Source organism: Phacochoerus africanus, chromosome 1, assembly GCF_016906955.1.
Source record: "Phacochoerus africanus isolate WHEZ1 chromosome 1, ROS_Pafr_v1, whole genome shotgun sequence".
NCBI classification, from domain to species: Eukaryota; Metazoa; Chordata; class Mammalia; order Artiodactyla; family Suidae; genus Phacochoerus; species Phacochoerus africanus.
In genome coordinates this window covers 259,894,035-259,914,050 of record NC_062544.1, presented here as the reverse complement: position 1 = coordinate 259,914,050, position 20,016 = coordinate 259,894,035, and positions in this window count along the sequence as shown.

Sequence of the window (20,016 nt, the reverse complement as noted above, 5' to 3'; positions counted from 1 at the left end):
GAGACAACATCCTGTCAGAGACCTTGTTTTTAATTTTGCTTCTCACACTGGCGCAGATCCTGCTAAGAGCAGCCCAGATTAGTTCGGAAAACCTTTGAAGAGATTTAAGATGTCCTTCAGCCAGTTTGAAGGTTTTTGTCTTGCAAATCCAGTACAAGGGCGCCTGCAGGCATCTCGACCCTTGCTGTGCTGCTGATGCAGCTCAAGGTCACACTAACCCGCCCTGTGACATTCAACAACAACAAAAAATTATGTGGTGAAACTGCTTCAGCGTTCAGCCAACCAACAACTTCCTTTAGTGAGGAACTGAGGAAGAAGTCTTTTTTTTTCCCCCTTTTTTTCTTTTTTTGGGGGCTCAAATTTTTTGCTGTAGGAAATAATCCTGGATTTCTGATGTGTGTGATGACAAGGTCATTTCTTAATTAGAACACATGTAAAGAACAAAGCTAAATGGCTTCAAAACAGCTTTGTAGTTGATGGAGAGGATTTAAATTATTTAAAGAGATAGTCACCCATGTATGATGGAAGCTGAATTCTAAAGGCATTAACTCCTTCGTTCCTGTCCACTTGCCCTCACTTTGAATTTCTTACGTCTGGCTTTAGAAGGTTGCATTCTAAACTTAAGAAAATTTATAAATGACCATTTTTTTAAAGGGTGAAACATGATTTATAAATCAAATTCTCGGATAAACTTTAAGTGGAGAAGTTTCCTCCCCACGACATTTGTCTCCTGGAATTTTTATCAACTGACTCAATTTAGGAACTAGGAATTACAAACTTTTTCTGCTGGCAGCTGTGATTTATTTATAATATGTTGGAGAGGGATGAATAAAATACTTCTTTATTACCTCACCTTTTCTTCCTCACTTTGACCCATTTGTGATTTGGAATTTTAGTAAATCAGTTTACCCTGAGTCTTTAGAAAATATAGCACATAGCATTCATGTTTCACAGCTTTCAAAGAATTGGTGTGAAAAGACACATGTGTTTTTCCTTAGGGGACAAAAAGTAATTTCAGTTTAAAATGGACTTTAAGAAAGTTGCTTGTGAACATGCATGACCTTTTCAAGGCGCAATGAAACCTTGTCCATTGCACTCAATAGCCATATTGGACTCCTCCTTCGTGGGCCTTGTTTCTTTGTTTTGTTTCTCCTTTGTTTCCTGTGAGTGCTAAGTACCAGACAATAGTCAGAAGGATATAGAGTGCTAAGTACCAGACAATAGTCAGAAGGATATAGAGTGCTAAGTACCAGACAATAGTCAGAAGGATATAGAGTTCTAAGCTTGAGACTTGATGCATATCACCTCTTTAGCATTAGAGCAGAATAATCTGAGAGTAACTTTATACTTGATGCTTTTTTGTGTATATCATGTAGAAAAGCACATCTTGAAGTTGTTTATATATAAAATCGCGTCATAAAACTTCAGCTTTATGATATTAATGTAAGTTTTCTCAGAACTCGGTTGTTGCCTTCTTAATGAAGATATTTTCCTATAAGTGTGTCTAAAGTAGAACCAGGGCACATGCTTTAGGAAGATGGGCATAATATTTTAAGTGTGATTATTTGAATTGGTATCTTGGACTTTGTGGGCCACAAGTTGACTAAGTTTGAAGGGATACAATGTGATGGATTGTATAAGAAAAACAATTTAGAGTTAACTAGATATATTCTGGATGATTTTCCTCCAACTAGACACAGTGTATTTGAGTCTTCCAGGAGGAGTAAAAAGGTATGCACACTTTTAGGTTATGGCTGTTGTAAAGGATTTTAGGTTTGCAAAAAGAAAATTCTGGAGGGGAAATCTCTATGCGAGGAACTGGGTAGTGTGATTCTGTGCAGCCCTGCCCTTGCCTGGAGTCTGCTGTGCCCTTATGTCATGTATGACCCATGCTCACCTGCTAGTAATTTCTAATTTACTGTCCTAATTCATCGATTTGTTATCACTAATTGTTCTTCATTTACTTCTGTGTAGTTTCCAGTACCTAAAGGGTTGAAAGGTTGCTGTAATTGGCACCCGCAGCTGCTCTTTCTTTTGACAGGGGATAATTTTGCAGCCTATGCTTTGTGTGACAGCTGCCTAATTGGGCATTCTCCCCTTGTAGCAAGCCTGCCTCCTCCAGCCTCCCTGCTGACAAATGGTGGTGGATTATAGATGAGGACACGCTGACCCATTCGACCTTGCTGAGACAGCGGGGAGGGGCCTCCTGCTACTTGAGGGAAGCTTTAGGTCATTTAGAGGACAAGGTCACTAGCCAGGTGGGGAAATGACATGATATCACATGACAGTAGCCTGATGACACGGTCAGTGTGTCAAGGACAAATGCATCAGTATTGGTTAAACATTATTGCAATACTTCATGGAAGGCCTAGTATTTCTTAATTGTTCTGCTGATTTTTTTTTTTTTTTTAAGAAAAAGGAAGAGTGCAGAATAAGACACAGGTATTTTAGCAGGGTTAAAAGCAATTGTTGACATGAAAATAGAGCTGGTTTAGAAAGCCTCCTCCTAAGTTTTTCCAGCCATCTAGAGTATTTTGCTCATAATTATTGTTTAGTTTACAGTCTCTTGGCTGTCAGTACTTTTCAGGAGTTACTTGAAAATTAAGGCAGGCAGATTAAAATGAGGTAATGTATGTTGTTAAAAAATATTTAACAATTTCTGTCATCACCCTATTCAATGATTGGCATACCTTGTCATATTTTGAAAAAAAAATAATAAGCTAAGTGAAAATGCTTAATTGAAAGGAACCTCAAACTCTGGATTTACGAGCTCAAAAATACCACCATGCTATCATAATTATTATAAAGTGCTCAAGACATCTTTTAAATAATTTTTGAGACCTGAAAATATTTTTTAAATGCCTCGGGATTGTATTTAATGTAAAAATAAAAGATAAATGAAAATCTTTCAGATAACTTTTTGTTATTAGGAGTACTCATGCTTTTCTTGGAGAAGTGGTTGTGAGCTAGTATAGTACCCTTTTTAAGTGCAAAATCTTAAGAATCCTTGCTGAGTCTATTAACCCTATATGAACACTTGAAAGAGTAGCCCATGTACACGGTACTGAATAGTCCAGTTTAGAAAAATGCCTTGTTTTAAGAACAGTGAACAGTTTAATGCAAAGAATAATGATCATGATTCTCATTTTCTGGAGAAAATTAATTGTTGTTGAATACTGTTAGAGATCTAAGCCCTTAGTTCAACAGGAGAAAATTTTATGCCCCTGAGATAGAAAACTATCAGTGGGAAAAAGTGTGATGAATTAGTTCACTGAAGTAGATACATCTGTATTTTCATGGCTTGTGCATGTGTATGAGTATGTGTGTGTGTGTGTGTGTTTAATTTTGCCTGTGCTGTGCATGTGTTTAGCTGCTCTCAAACCCCTAACTCAAGCTTGGTGGAGGTTTAATCCTGTGTCCTTGTACACGTAGACTTGATTAGTAGTTGTGGTTATCTCAGCAGAAGACACACCGCCCCCTCCTTGAATTGGTCGGGACCTGGGCATTGGGGAGTCAAGCCAGAGGAGAGAGAAAAGAGATTTTACATTAGTATTCCATGAAAGCCTTACTGTCTGCAGAACAAATTGATTGCTCCGTTGTACCTGTGCTTGGCACCACTGCTGTGAGAGAAAGGTAGGGTTGTAATCTGTTTTATTGTATTACATATTGTGACACTCCAGGAATATTTAACTCGCGCTCTTTCTATGGCACGTGCTATAAGTCTAAGTAAAAACAAACAAACAAAAAAAAGGAAATAAATGAATGGAAAGTATGCAAGAACAGTGGGCTACAGCTTTGTTTACTTCAGCCCATGAGAGTTCATTCGAATAAAATAATTTTGCTGAAAGCGTCACTGGGAACATAACCTGATTGATAACGAAACCCTATAAAGTGTTCTGAGGCACTAATCTGTTTCACTGCTTGCAACGTGTAAGGCAGAGATGAAATTCAAGCTAATATTGGAGGATTTTCAACACAAGATAAATGGGAGAAGTCAGGGAGGTGGTTATGGACCTAATTAGTTTAAGAGATGATTTTTAATTATTTTCCAGTACATCATATTGTTAAAGGACCTACATAACATGATGCAAAGAGTCGGGCGGAGATTTTCATTAAAAATAAAAAAGAGGTAGCCACCATACCACCTGAAACCGTGTTAAGGAAATTAAGGAATATATTTACTCTATTCTTTTACCCGTTTCATTTGTGTAGACATTGCACTGCTTGATTCTGCTGTGGGAAAGGAAACTGCAAGGTTTCTTCCAGTCTTTTAAAATTTATATTAATTCTGTGACTGTTTTTCAGGTAGACACTTATCGTGTAAAATTTGAGATTGCTTAATATGAGTTGAATGAATGTTTTAGTATTTCACAAAATGACAGAAATAGCTGGGATTTGATCCCTTGCCATTCTCAGGCATTCTTGAGCTATTGCCGAAGCTGCACCCTTTACATTATGTGAAAATCTGTACTGTGGGGGGAGAGGACAAGTTCCTCTTGTCCAAGATTCTTGCCACATGTGAACTGCAACTGCCCTTTGCCTCCTCTGGCCCTGTCCTGATCTTTCCGTTATAATCATAGTGCTCGCTTTAGGAGAGCGAGGAAGCAAACTAGTTCACTGATGGAATTAAGGTGGTTTTTCTGTTGTTTACTTTTATGTTCTTGCAATTAGTAAGTAGCTTTACATTTTTTAGATTGCATTTCACTTCCCTTTAAATATGTGAATAGTTGTTCTATATATGCTAATTATACATTGTAAAAACACTCTGATACTGAAGGTTTGTGTAATCAGAGGCTGTGGATGGTGGTCTCCATTTATTCCCAGAAATGTGGGAATAGAGAAGCATTTTAAATTATTTGTTAAATAACAAATACTAGATTCTAGCATAAAACATTGATTAAAATTAATTCTTCACAGTCCTGTTATTTATTAAGGAAAAGAGACGTTTTGAAATAACTTTTTAACTGAGTGGCAAAATTATGGCTATTAAATATGTTTTCAGTTGGATAACAGCCATCAAAATTATTAGTATTGTATTCTTATACACTTTGTTTTGTGAAAGGTTTTTTGTTTTTTGGGTTTTTTTTTTTTTTTTTGAAAAAGGGTTCATTGAGAAAATGTAGAGGAAAATAAACCTTAGAACTAAGAAGCAGGATATTTTATTTTCCCGAATAAAACACATTCTAAACTCTTTCTAGGTCTAATTTTAGTTTTTAACTTTGTAATTACCTTACAAATGTTGAAAACTTTGTTTTTACCTCTACAGAAGAAAGGCATGAAATCCATGTATTTAATATTCAAGCAGCTCAGATTGGGAACATAATGGAGGGAATACCAAGTAGAGGAAATTGATGTTTTCTTGTCGTGGTGGTTGTAGTTCTTTTTGATGGAGTAGGAGATTGTTTTTTACAGACAGAAGCTGCATTCTTTGTTTACCAAAATATCCACAATGCTTAACACTCCTTCTGGCACCTAGTATCTGCTCAATAAATACTTGTTAGTCAAATGAATAAAGAACACTCAGTCAGTCTCCCCTCCCCTCTACATGCACCCTTTGTTGTCCCTGCCCTCTGTTAACAGTTTCAAGGGTTCTCCTGGTAGTAATTTTTAGCATCTGCTTCTCTTCTGAAAGCATTCTAGGTGTTGAAGGAAGGGGAATTCAGTGTTTCAGAACCAGACTAGGAACCGTGTTTGCAGAATTGTTTGCAGTCCTAGTGGCTCAGATGACTGACTGCCCCCTCAATTGTTCCTCCTCAGAACATAAAAAGGTACCTATAGACAAACATGCTTAGAGATCTTCTTCACCTCAGAGTGCCTCCCTCCTTTTTCCTCCTATGCTGGCTTGCTGGGATGTAGAAGTTTTTAAATGGTGAAATCTGTTTCTTCTTAGATTCATTCATGAGTCTTGGTGCGTTAGGCCTGCTAACCAATATCAACATTATTTTGAAACATCCGAGAAAACTACATGGTAACAGTGGTCAGACAGATCTAGGTACATTAAATCTGTGGAGAAAACAAACCTCGGGCTTGTTATTATGATCACTACTCTAAGCCATGAAATGAAAGTCAGTCATGAAGACAACTTTAATATGTGGGTGATAACTTCTCTAAGCTCAGTTAATGAGCAGATGTTTTTATTGTTAGGTGTTCAACATTAGCTAGGCTTAGACCACAGTTTTTGAATAGTAGAACCTTACAAATCAGTTAATATAAAGAGTAGATTTAACAGATGAGGAAACTGGGCTTTTAGTCACGTCACTTTTAGGCAAGTCTCTTTTAGGCTTGGTTCCTAGTCGGATTCGTTAACCACTGCACCACGACGGGAACTCCAAAAGTGATGACTTTTTGACATGATATCAGCTCTTTGATTTTATCCTTCTAAAATAATAATTGATATGTTGATACTCGCCAAATCTTATACCTGTAACCACAATAAAGTTTAATTCATAATAAAATGGACTATAAATTAAAGCAAACCGACACCGAATCATTATATATATTTATAGTGATATAGGTTCACTTTGCTTTAATTTACAATCTATTTGGTTATGAATTATACACACACACACTTATTTATTGTCCCCAGTAAGTTTGGATCCAGTGTGGTCTTTTTTCCTTTTTTTTTTTTTTTCTACCAGTACTCTTATACCATAAAGAATGAGTATCACTTAATAAAGATATTAAAAACTAAGAAAATATATACAATTATAATATCTGTATTAGAATAAATTTGTGAAGAGTATAATTTTAAATAATACATTCTAGTCTATTAATTTTTTGGCCCTGCCCACAGTGTGGAGAGGTTCCTGAGCCAGGGATCAAACCTGTACCACAGCAATGACCTGAGCCATAGAGTCTATTAATATTTAACATTTTAATAGTGTAATAAGGCTGGGCAGAGAAAGTAGGCAGCCACCTGAGACTCTTGCTGGGCAGGAACCTCCGAGGAGGGATACTAGTCAGGCATGGCCTCCTTCAAGCACAATTAAATGTCGAATTGCCAAATTCAAGAAACATTCCAGTTCAGATTGTTCATGGAAAGATTAGACTCCAGGGGGTACAGTTGAGGTTTGCAAATAGGTCCCAGCAGTACCTGTCAGATGGGTCTCCAAGTTAAAGACTGAGAAGGTCCTTCCCAAAATCAGTGCCTGGCAAGACTAGACCTGCTTTCCTCTACCTGAACCGGTTTTATTCCCATTGCAGAAATGAACAAGGAACAAGCAACTAGAGATGCTGTCAGAAAATCAAATTGACCACACGTAGGGGCAGTGGGGAGAGTAGAAGGTAGTGGAGGTGGGGTTTAGGCACTTGGCTATCTCATGCTCACAAGTAAGTTTATATAAAGCGTGTAAGTGGCAAGGATGGCATTAAACTGTTTCTAAGCCTTTCCATCCCCTTAGTAGATTATGAATTAATTAATGAAACTAAGCTAAACTTCACATCTAGCTTTTCCCTTCAATGATTGGGCAGAGCAAGGTTTAGAGACATACTGTTTAACCTCTCAAAACTTCAGTTTGCCCATTTTCAAAATAAGGATTATTATCATATCAACCTCTTTAAGTTGTAGGGAAGATTAAATGAGAAGACATATTTGTATACCTGGACCATTATATACATCTGATAATTATTTGTTTGTGGATGTTTGTGTCTAAGTATAAGATAGCCAGATGTATGCTTTACACAACTGTTAATAACAGAGGACTTGACTAGGTAACCTTAATATGATATAGTAGAGCTATTTGGGTATCTCAAAATGAAAGATACAGTCTTTTTATCTTCAGTATGCAGCGTGATGAAGCTGACTGTAAACTCTTATTTCATATTTCAAACTAAAAAAAAAAATAGTCTGTAATTTTAATGTGATTCACTCCCACAAATTATATATTTTGTCTTGATCAGTTACGTGATTTTTATTTGTATTGACTTTATCAAAATATGTATCAAAAACTGTGCATAATTTTCAGTGACCGTCTTTCCCTCTAACCATGTAAGATATATAAGTGAATCATGGATCTCAATTTAGAATTACAGAAATAATTTGGAAAATGAGAACCCAGAGCAGATAAGGTAAAGTTTAATTTGTTTAAATCTTAGCTAAAATGTTTAGCGTTCTTCAAGTGCCACTCATAGTTTCTAGACTTTTATTTACCCTCTTTAATTATAGAAATTACTTAGCAATTATAGACTTTTGTAGATCTTTAGGAGACTAGGGTGATCTGAGTCAACAAATGTTAAGTGCCAAATAAAAAGCAACTTATGTTACTTTTCTCTGGAATGCACAGAATAGAGGAATATTAGAAATTGCTCAAGATTTGATCTCAGTTTAAATAAAATTTTACTTTTTCATTAAGTAATACTTGTAATTTTAAATGAATTCTTTCTTTTGATTTTTATAAAAGTGTATTACTTGAAAATCAGAAGGATTTTTTAAAGTTAAACCTTGTAATCATCTTTACTTGGCTTACCTGAGAAATTTAAGTAATTGTATATAAATATATAAAACATATATATAAAATAGATAAATATGTATATATGTATTTCCTATGCTGCCAGTTGCTTTTCAGTATTACGTATACAATTAAGTGATCAGAAGAAACTAAGAATATGTACAGGCATCTCTTACTCAGCAAAAACTCAGTGTCTCAGACATGCCTTTGGCAAACAGAGTAAAACCAATCCTTATCCTCATGGAGCAGTGATTACAGTGTAGTGGTAGAGGACAAGCAACAAACAAGTATTAGAAAGATAAGGAAAAGCAAGCTAAAAAATGTTACAAAATGAGAGAAGTCCTAAGACAGCTGATCTCCTGGGTGCTCTACTAGGGAATGAATGGGATACCTTTTTACCTAAAGCCACTGGGAAAATATTGTCTTAGGATGTGACATTTAAGCCATGTTGGGGAGCACGGCAAAGGAGCAGCTGTAGGAAGAAAGAGTCTCCCTGGAAGAGGGACCCACGCAAGGAGATTCTGAAGGGCCAGAAAGAGATGTCTGTTCTGAGATGGAAGGAAACCCATGTGGTTGGAGTTATGCTCTCCACTTTGGTAGCCTTGGGTCACAAGTGACTTGTGCAAATTGAGGTGTACTCTAAGAGCAAATTACACACCAATTTAGAAGGCTTAGTATGACAAAAATGATGTGAAATATCATAAGAATTTTGTATTGCTCTCATATTGATTCTGTAATATTTTGCATATATTGGGTTAAATAAAATACGAATTAATTTTACCTTTTTTTAAACTCTAAAAATTATGGCCACTAGAAAATGTAAAATTACATTTGTGGTTCACATTACGTTTCTGCTGGACAGCGCCTGACTCAAGTGTAATGAGCAAGGGACTAAATGGCATGAGGTAAGACTGGTTAGATTCTCTGGAGCCAGATTATGCACCATAGAGAGGAATTCAGACTTTATTTGAAGTGAAACAGGAAACCATTATGGGTTTTTAGTCAAAGGGATTTATCTTTTACAAAGAGCATTGGCTACAGAGTGGAGAATGTATTGGAGGAGGGCCAATTAGGAAGCTAATACACAGACACTCAGAGCTAAACCGTTATCACAACAGCTCTCAGATAGTGTTATATAAAAAAAAATAGTATCTCTAGGAGTTCCCATCGTGGTTCAGTGGGTTACGAAACTGACCAGTATCCATGAAGATGAGGATTCTATCCCTGACCTCACTCAGTGGGTTAAGGATCCAGCGTTGCTGTGAGCTGTGGTGTAGATTTCAGATAAGGCTCGGATCCCATGTTGGTGTTGCTGTGGCTGTGGTGTAGGCTGGCAGCTGCACCTCCTTTTGACTGCTGGCCTGGGAACCTCCGTGTGCTGCTGCAGGTGTGGCCCTAAAAAGCAAAAAAATAGTATCTCTAATCATCCATGAGTTTTTCAGTCTGATGGATTTTCTTAAGCTATCAGTGTATTGGTTTAGGGTTTACATGTATAGGAAGAATAATCTTTCATCCATGTTCATGAAACATTAAAATTCTTGCAAAATTAAATTTCTACCACCCTACCAGAACACTGTAATTTATGGAAATAGTAATTCTTTAAAGTCATTTATGGCTTTAAAGATTTTCAAAAACTTTGGCAAACCCATGATGTTTCTTAGTATTTTGTATTTGGAGTAATTGTTGAATGGTTTGATGGAAGCTACTGATATCACAGGTCTATAATTCTCTGTGATACAGCTCGTTCTTCTTTTGTAAGTAAGCCTGAGAGACTTAGAGAAATTAAGCAAGTTGTTAAGGTTATAGGGGAGTAAGTGACAGGCTACAGTCTAAAACTTAGCTCTCCCATGTATATGTTGTGATTTCCTCTTACCTAAGTGCTCCTTTTATGTAGTGTGTGTGTGTGGAGGGGGGGGTGTTTGTATGCATGACTATGAATTAGATTGGCCATGTTGTATTTGGTGAATTAGATTTGCCATATTTTATTTGGCTCAGAAACTATCATTGTAGTACCACAGTTTAATTTGTATAATATTGGAATAATTCTTAGTCTTTGGCTTTTTACTGTAATTTATATTACTCTGATGGTGTAGGTTTAGGGTTATTTTTCATAGTAGTAAAAAAATGCAAGACATGGCAATATAGTTTAGTGGGTTCTTTTTCTGAATTGTTCTCGGTTTTTTGCTTTAGAGGGAAATTTATTTGCTATAGAATCTGCTTCCACTTATGAGTACTTAGGGTAATAAATCATTAAATCATTAAATCTTTTTTACACCTCTGTGGGTGAGGTAACATTATACCCAGAATCTCAGAAAAATTAAGTTAGTATCTGAACTGAGATTCAAAGTCTGAACTCTTCGCTTTAGTGTGTTACCCACTTTTTAGGTATCTTTGAAATTAAGTATCTTCACAGTATCCCTCTTATGACCATTTACACTATCAACAGTATTTTTCCTGTAAAAACCAAAGATCATTTGAATTCAAGTGAAAATTTTTGAGATTTTTAAAAATCATATTTCTTTAGCAGAATTGAAATCGATATGTCATCACTGACAAGACTGATACTTTTTGATAAACTAATAGTTTTATTTCCCCTGGTTAATGAAAATAAGTGAAAAATGGAGTTCCTGTTGTGGTGCAGCGGAAGCGACTCCGACTAGTAACCATAAGATTTTGGGTTCGATCCCTGGCCTCGAATCCGAGAGTTAAGGATCCGGCATTGCCGTGAGCTGTGGTGTAGATCGCAGACATGGCTCAGATCCTGCGTCGCTGTGGCTGTGGCTTAGGTTGGCAGCTGCTGCTCCAATTAGACCCCTAGCCTGGGAAACTCCATATGCCATGGGTGTGGCCCTAAAAAAAAAAAAAAAAGAAAAGAAGTGGAAAAAAAAATGATATGTAGCACTCAAGGAAGCTTGCTGTGCAGCATAAAAATCTGGCAGTTTTCTTTTACTGGATGATCTTTTGTACGATAGGATAGTGGAATCAGTAGGCATATTACTACTAAGAGTTCATGTAGTTTAGAGTGTCAAGTCATAGTAAAATACTTACAGTTTTCTTTAAATTGCAGATTCTGCTAGTTAGGAATTAGAACCAGGAATCTACTTGGTTTGTAATATTATGTTATAAAAGATTGTTTAAAATACCTGAGTATCCAAAACATTTGCCTTGAAGTACTATTTAACTTTAGATTCCATTATAGCATTTGATTTTGGATAGATTTTGCCTAATTAGTTTAAAATAATATTAAAACAATTATGTAAATTATTATCAATATCTACTAGAGTTATAAGCAGCATAAAAGGTGAAATAGTAGCATTTCTTGAGGACTTGCTCTATTGGATGTTTTATGTATATAATTTAATCTTCTCAATTGCCCTATCAGATAAGTTGGTATCATATACATTAAACTGAGGCTCAAACAGATTTACCCAGTTATAGAGCTAGTAGATGAGCCCCAGTGTTTTTATTTTTAAATTTCATGGTATCCTTTGGAAATGGAAACTGGCAGGAATTTTTTACTATACAGATTGTTGGAAGGTGTAAAAAAAAGATCCTTTAGAAGTGAGCTGTGGAAAATCTGAATCAGGTTTTCTTCATCTTAAATTGTTGGCGATTGACAGCTGGCAGATTGAAGTTGTGTCTAGTCCTATGCATAGCCAATACAGTACCATAAAATAGTTTGTGAAGTCAAGTTTCTCAGTCCTAGTTTTTTTTGTTGTTACTGGTCTCAATTTTAGTTGGTTACTTCCAGTCATCTTTTATCCCCAGGCCCATCACTGATAACACAAAGGCTAAAGGTCTTAACATGGCAAATGCAAAGATTACCCCCTGTAATTGTACAAGTGCTTTTCCTATTGGCAGTCCTTTTAAATAACCAAAACTGACTATTGAGCAGATTTTAAGAAGGTTTAACCATTTTTATCCCTTCTCAGACAGAATTTTACAAATAAGATTGACTAGTAGCAACTTCTTGGTGCCCATTTTTCTTAAAAGTAGAGATTCAAAGTACATCCTTACTTTGTTTTGTTCCAATATGCAGTTTTCAGTGTATAATTTTGTTCTTCCATTTTGCTAGTTATACAGAACTCCACCTGGCTCTTTTATTTCCAAACAGGTATTCTAACCATTTCTACTTCACAGTGTTTATGCTACTGAATAATAGATCTAGGACAATTTATTGCTAAATTTGGGGATTTTTTTTTTTAGTACACTATAGACGTTTTTAATAGATTGAAGGAGTTTTCTTCCCCCCTTTGTGTCACTCCTTCTGAATATTCCTGCAGTGTGTTTATTATTTTGGGGGGAGTGGGTGGAAGAGACACCTTACTCGGTAAATCAACTTCAGTAATAATTTTGTTGTAGCAAACCTATGTTTACAGTTAGACTTTTGGGGGGAAGATGCTAAGTTTTTGACTTAGGGCATTTGAATGCTATTCTTCTATGCACATAGAATACAGAAGTTTATAAACTGCATCAGTATATCAAGAACCTCAAAACTCACTCAGATTTGTAGGTTCAATGTTTAAGTGGTATCTTTGCCAACTGTAATTTATTTCAAAATAGGCTGAATTCCTTTAGCTCTGTAAGATATTCAGAACAGAGGAGAAAACATTGGTCAGAGAAAAGGGGAAAATTCTTAAAGGAAAAGCCAGCTTTTAATCTGACCATCTCATATGTAAAGGGACAATGGTATTAGTCATCTGCAACTTTAATACTGGGAGTGTTTTGGCAACTCTTTGTCATATGCTTGGGCTCTGCAGTTACTATGGGAAAGTAAATGGAACAGTGAGTACCATGTTTTCTCTGATTTCTTCCTTCTCATAAAGAGTATATTAATTTCTTTATTCTGTTTCCTTTTTGAAAATGTGGTACCATTCATGCAAGTATTTTTACTTCCTTTTGATTTCCATGAAATTATCTCTAAAGCTCAACTGCAAGAAATTTGGAGTGACGCTTTTAAAAAGTCTCCTTTTTGTGGGTAAGAGAGAGGATGAAAGAAGGCCTTTTATTCTACCTAGAGTGGGACTGTATACTTCCTCCTGAAAGGAGCATCAGTCCTAAGTGATGAAGAGAGAGGCAGAGTGATTACACTTAGCTGTACTAAGGACATTCTCAAGAAGGAAAGAGCTAAAAAAGCCAGAGTAGGGGAGGTGCAGTAGAATCTTAAAGAGGACCTTGTTGCGCCTCATGCTTTTAAATCAGTAAAGTGAGGCACCCAAAAAGATGGTAACACATGGTCACTTTTTTCTTTTTTCAGTATCTCTCCTAGCCCCAGAACTCTGGGACTTGGTCCATATGGCCTGATTCAGATCTTCCCTTTGTTGGTCCCACCCACATCCTATTGAAAGGCAGAAGCATTTTATATCTTATGAAGGAAGGCATTGAGTAAGACGTAGTTGGAGAACTGTAGCCGTGGAAACTTCTGCCTCTTTTTGTTGTTTATTCCACCTTGGAATAATTGTTATTTCTGATTCCTTCCTTCGGGCATTTGGTGGAACATTTGGGGCCAAGGCTGTTATCTAGAACCAGGAGCCGCCAGAGTTTATTTAAGAAGAATTGGAGGCAGATGGAAACCCAGTAGTTTACAGCAGCAAATGAAATAAAAGAAGCACCTGGAACCCTTAGGTCTTACCTGGCCTTACCTGACGCAGGGTAACCCTGCTTCCCACCCACCCCACTTCACTAATAGGCTTTGACTGCAGGCACTAGAAGAGTGTAAAGCTGCTTGATTTTAGCTGCCATGCCCATTTAGGGACATATTTTGCTAGAGATGAGTAGAGGTAGCTGAATTATGATCCCCTTTATGTGATATTTTGCTATTTGGCCCTCTGAGCCAGAGCCATCTGGTCTTTATTTCCTTGCCAACTTCGGTATAACCCATCCACCTGCCTCTGTGCTAGGTTCCACTTCAAGGATTCATTTTCCAGTCTGCTCGTACATAGAGCTTGAATACCAACATATCCCTTAAGATTTTCTTGTCTCTTATCTGGTTCCTGCTATATAGCTCGCTGGCATGGAGCCTTACTCTCTTCTGATTAACAGGCATAGTACCTAAGCTGTATATTTGGTAAAGGTATTCCCTCTAAGCTCACCTTTCTTTCATCCCTATATTCTCAAGGTCTTGAACATTGCTCAAGGCTCTTCCTCTAGGGCTGGGACAATCCTAGTCTGACCCACAGTTGAGCATTAATACCTGTATTATTAAGTATTAATAATCCACCCCATTCCACCTTAATCACATTTCCCAAAATAGGGAATACAGTCTTCATGTCAGTATCAGGAGCCTTTGTAGTTCTGAATGCCAGCAGCATCATAAGTCAGGTAGAATTAGCTTAAGATTTGAGAATTAAAAGATGGAAAGAAGAATTAGACGAAGTAAACCATTTGAGAGGTTGGGAGAGGGAGAGGAAGGCAGGAAGAAAGAAAAGACAGGAGGAAAAACATGCTTAAGGGGTGAAACAACTCTTGACTGTTGCCCTTGGCTAGTGGGACTGGAGTCCTGAGTTGAACCCAGTTGGTAGGTTCTCACTCTGCAGTCGTAGGAAGTGCTTTTGAATTTAATAGTCCAGATTTGTTGTCTTTTTTTTCTTTCAGGGCCACGGGTGAGGCACATGGAAGTTCCCAGACTAGAGGTTGAAACAGCTACAGCTGCCGAACTACGCCACAGCCACAGCAATGCGGGATCTGAGCCGCATCTGTGACCTACACCACAGCTCATGGCAATGCCAGATCATTGACCCACTGATCGAGGCCAAGGATCGAACCTGCATCCTCATGGATACTAGTTGGGTTCATTTCCACTGAGCCATAATGGGAACTCCCAGATTTGTTCTCATCTTAGCAAAATTACAAAGTGGAAGAAGTCAGGAGAAGGACAAGGAAATGGACCACCTGTGCTCTTACCTGGTTTCTTCTTTCCTTGGTTGAGAAGATGATGAATATTTTGTTTTGCTTTTCATGTGAAAAGGAAACTGAATCTTTATTTCTTTTCCATCAGTCTTTGTCTAAATGAATTGCTCTCTTCTTGAGTATGAAAAATTGTTCTTAACATCAGACAATTTCAGTCTCCTCTGCCTACACACACCTATAGAATATATACGTTCAGGTAGGTTCAGCCACTTCAGGGTGAGTTAAACCGCTTGGCCTAATATGAAAATAAAGATTTGTCTTCTTTTAAATTCAAAGGAGTAGGGAAAATGATAACACAAATTAAACTGTAAAGTTCTTCAACATCAGTAAGTTTCACACAGCTGCAGGGATGACTTGACAAAAGGACGCGTTCAGCCAGATGGCCTGTGCTGGCCTCCTTCCCGTTCCTGCAAAAGATATGTTATTCACTCCCAGGGTAGCTCAGGGAAGGAGCTGATTATGGAATTAAAACAACCAACGTCCAATTAACCCCTGTTTTGGTCAATGTTTCCTACACAGTTTGGATAATTGGCATACTTGAGTTCCATCAAGGGAGGTGGCTGGTTTATTGGTGAGTTCAGGCTCCTGGGAATAAGAAATATGAAATTCTGTTATCAGCTCTTCCCCTGCAAACTCTGGGCATGACCTTGAACGTCGTCTTTACCTCTGTGTCATTAGCTTTGCTCATTTGAAAATTGGAGATATGTGTTGGACGTGGACCATATATGAGGTGGAGGTACTGTAGGAAAAGTGATGAAAAAGAGTGTTGATATTTGCAGAGGTCTTTAAACCGGGATTTAAAGGTATAGTTTGTCTTACAGGGTATTTCTGCAGTATCTTATGGATGCTACAGTTGCATAGGTTATAAGCCTATTCCACAAAGCTCAAGTGCAGGAAGATTTATTAGAGGCATGTAGCAGGTGCTTCAGGACCCAGTGGTAGGAGTGCATTGCATTTCCTTGAAACTGGAAAACCATTCATCAGCCCTTTGCTGTCTCCTCTCTGTCTTCCTTTTTTGCCTTTCTCATCACTGCCTCTCTCTCTGCACCTACTTCATTCCTTCCTCTCAGGTTACTCACTCCTCTGTATATTAATCTGTGAAATGTGGCCTCATTAAGAAAACCCGGAAATGAAGGTTTTCAGTCTCTTTGAATCACATACCCCAGGAGAGGAAATGAATTGGTCCAGTTTGGTCAAATTCCCGAAGTGCTCCATTCCCCTTAGGCTAGTGATCAGGGAACAGATTCTTTATGAAGAAAGTCTAAGGAAGGAAAAAATGATGGGCATCTTTTGTACATGAAATTACTCTTTGGTTTAAGTAAACATATCTTAGAAAATTCAATAATTAGCTAAGTTATTAAACTACAGATCCAGAGGGTTTTTTTGTTTTTTGTTTTTTTGTTTAGTTTTTCAGGCTACATATAGAACACGAACATTTAACAGATAATTTTGAGTCCCTTTAAACTATCAGGTATAGAGACACAAAAACCAAAGACAATCCCTGCCCTCAAGGAGCTTTATGCAGAGTGACTGGAAAGTGAAGAAAAATTTTTTGAGAAACTCCTCTAGTCTGGTGCTCTGTCTATAGAATAGTTAACATTAAGAAAATGCCAGGCATAATTCATTTAATACAATAGCTTGATGAGGTAGATACAATTATGATTTCAAGTTTGCAGCTAAAGAAACAGAGACCCAGAAAATGTAGCTTGATCAGAGTCACCCACTGACAAATTGCAGAGTCAGGAATCCAAAGACTGTTCTTCTATTATGCTCTGCGACCTTTCTAGGAAAAATAAAAGACAACAGATAGAGGTTTTTAGAGTAGGCAAAGTAAGCCAAAGTTCTCCAAGTGCTACAGAAGTGTTTGCTTACCAAATATTTTCAAATTCACTTGTAGTTGGTAGCCTATTATTTAAACTAATAGGAATGGCTGGAACTCGGAAGACCCTAAATTGGTTTCGGATGAGCCACTTAACTGGCCAGTTAACCAATCGCTCAATTGCTTGTTTGTTAAAATGTGAACCTTTGTGAGGTAATAGAGTATTAGCCAACCCCAGAAGGAGAATCAAAAAGAAAAAAAAATATATATATATATAATGATAGTTCATTTGAGGAGGACATATGGCTGAAAGCACCTGGGGAAAAGCTGGCCATTTTTAACGTGTAGTAAACTCAGTAGCAGTTAACAGTCTGTGGTGGAGAGCTCCCAGGAGCTTACATACACTACCTTGGCCAGTCAAGAATATGTAAAGAACTGCCTCTTTGTAGACTGGCACCCACATGCACGTGTCTTCCTTTGTTTGCCCTTCGCTAGACTCCTTCAACCATGGAAAGTCACTGTCTTATCCAGACCTTAACAAGGTGATAGACTTAGTGGAATAATGTTTCTAGTGTTTGAAGGATAATTGAGGGATTAGCCTTGTTTTTTTTGCCCCCCCCCCAAAAGACAAATGATCAGAATAAAGGAGATAGATTATAGCCCAGTGCAGGGAAGAACTTCTTACTATTGCAGTTGTGCAAACACAGAATGATTATCTGAATAACAACTAATCTTTCTTCAGCACCCGCTTTGTGCCGAGTGCCATATGAGGACTGTGACATTTTCATCGTTATTCCTCACAGTGGCTCTGTGAACTAGGTATTGGTTCTTGAACATTTACAAATAAAACTTTCAAAAGTGGTTAACTTGCCCAAAGTCAAACGGTTGGTAAGTGAAAGAGCCAGAAATTGAACCCAGAGCCATCTGATTCCTATAATACATAGTTACCAGAGGTTTTGAGAAATAAACTAGACAACCAGTGTTAGCAAATAGGTTATTAAAGACGTTTAAGCATCAGATGGGATGATTGGTTAGGCAGATGACCTTTCAACTCTCTCCTAACCTTAAATTGGTCCTATTATGTTTATAGACTCTATTTGCTATTAGGAAAGTGATAGCTGGTAGTAGAATCATTATAGAAAAATAAGTTTCCCTTCATAAAAACCAGCTGCTTTGCCACTTTTACATAAGTTCTATAAATTTGCCTTCCCAGTATGATGGAGGCAAGAATATTTGTTAGTTTTGCTTTCAAAAAAAATCATTAGTCCAAGTGAATAAAATGTCCCAAAACCCCACAACATTTTATGAAAGACAAGGACATTCGATTTGGTAGTGTAATACCTTTAAAATAAATGCCTGAATAGCTTTTGGAGTATAGTATGATGTGTTTTTAACAAATGTTGAAGAGTGTCTTACTGTATATTTTAGAAAAATGTTTTAAAAATTTTATCAAAGTTAGCTATTTTCTGGACCCACATGACCTCTTAGCCCCTCAGACCTGAGAAACATTATTTAGGTTTGATATCTTGCTGTAAAACAAGAGGGAACCTGAAGCTTAGCTTTCAGTTCAGTGCAGGTCAGAGGAGTACATCTCCTTGATATCATTGCTCCTAACAGCGGCTGCAGACATGGAAGCAGGACAGTCAGGACAATGGCATGCTGACTCTTCCACATCAGTATTCAAGACCTGCTTGGATAATGTTTGTTTTTGTTGAATTGGTTTTTAGATTTTCAGGTTTAAAGGCTTTTAAAAGTAATTTGATCACTTTTACACATTCTAATGGAATCACTTTATGGCAGGAGATTGTTTTTATTTAGCCAAACACAGTGAAAGCTCATACTTGACGCTCTTCAGCAAATAGAGGTTCACAGGAAAAAGATCACCCTAAGGATAGCTTTGACCAATTTGCTTTCATCTTTATCACGCAACTTAAAGGGTTCAAGTTGCTTGGTAAATGATTATTATCTACTTCAGTGATTGATTTTTTTTTTTCAAATGGACATTGAGAAATAATCTCAGCTGTGATTACTGTACATTTCAAAGTTAATTCCTAAAGCCTTTTAAGGATGAATTTGATTTGTCTGATCTTAGGGATTAAATCTTTCAATGTGCTACCTCATTTCTTAAATACAGCTCCATCACAAGAAAATTTAACAACGAAATATTTTAATGTTAAATAGGTTTTATTCAACTTCCTATAGAGTGAGTAGTTTGAGAGAGGGATATGGTGGAAAGCTTTATGATACCAGCATTTTGAAACCTTTGCTTATTCTTATCTGTAGTCCGTAAGCATATTACATCTTAAAACCTTGGCCAGGAAGACACTGATCAGAGGAAATTAAGTGAAAAATGATCACGTTTTAACAAAGACATGTTAAAATAAAGATCTTCTTGAAAGTATTTAAATCTTGTGTTTTTCTTTTTTTATTACTCAATGAATTTTATTACATTTATAGTTGTACAACAATCATCATGACCCAATTTTATAGCATGTGTGACAGGTATTCTGTTAGAAAAATGCAAGAATGCTATAAAATCTTGTGTTTTTCTAACGGGAATACTAGTCACACATGTTTTTCAAATCCAGAGAACTTCCTGTGTAGGATAAAATACTTTATTACTCTTTGATTTTGTAATTTTTTTGTGAGTTTATATTTAGAGGGACAAAGGAGGTCTTAGATTTGAAACCAAACATTACAAATGGCACTATCATATTGTTTTAAATCTTAAGGTACCTTAGAATTATGATAGCCTACCCCTCATTTTACAGTCTGAACCTCTAAGTGTTTGACTTGTTGCATGTTTTACTGGGAATGCGATCTCTGCCAGGTGCTGGGATG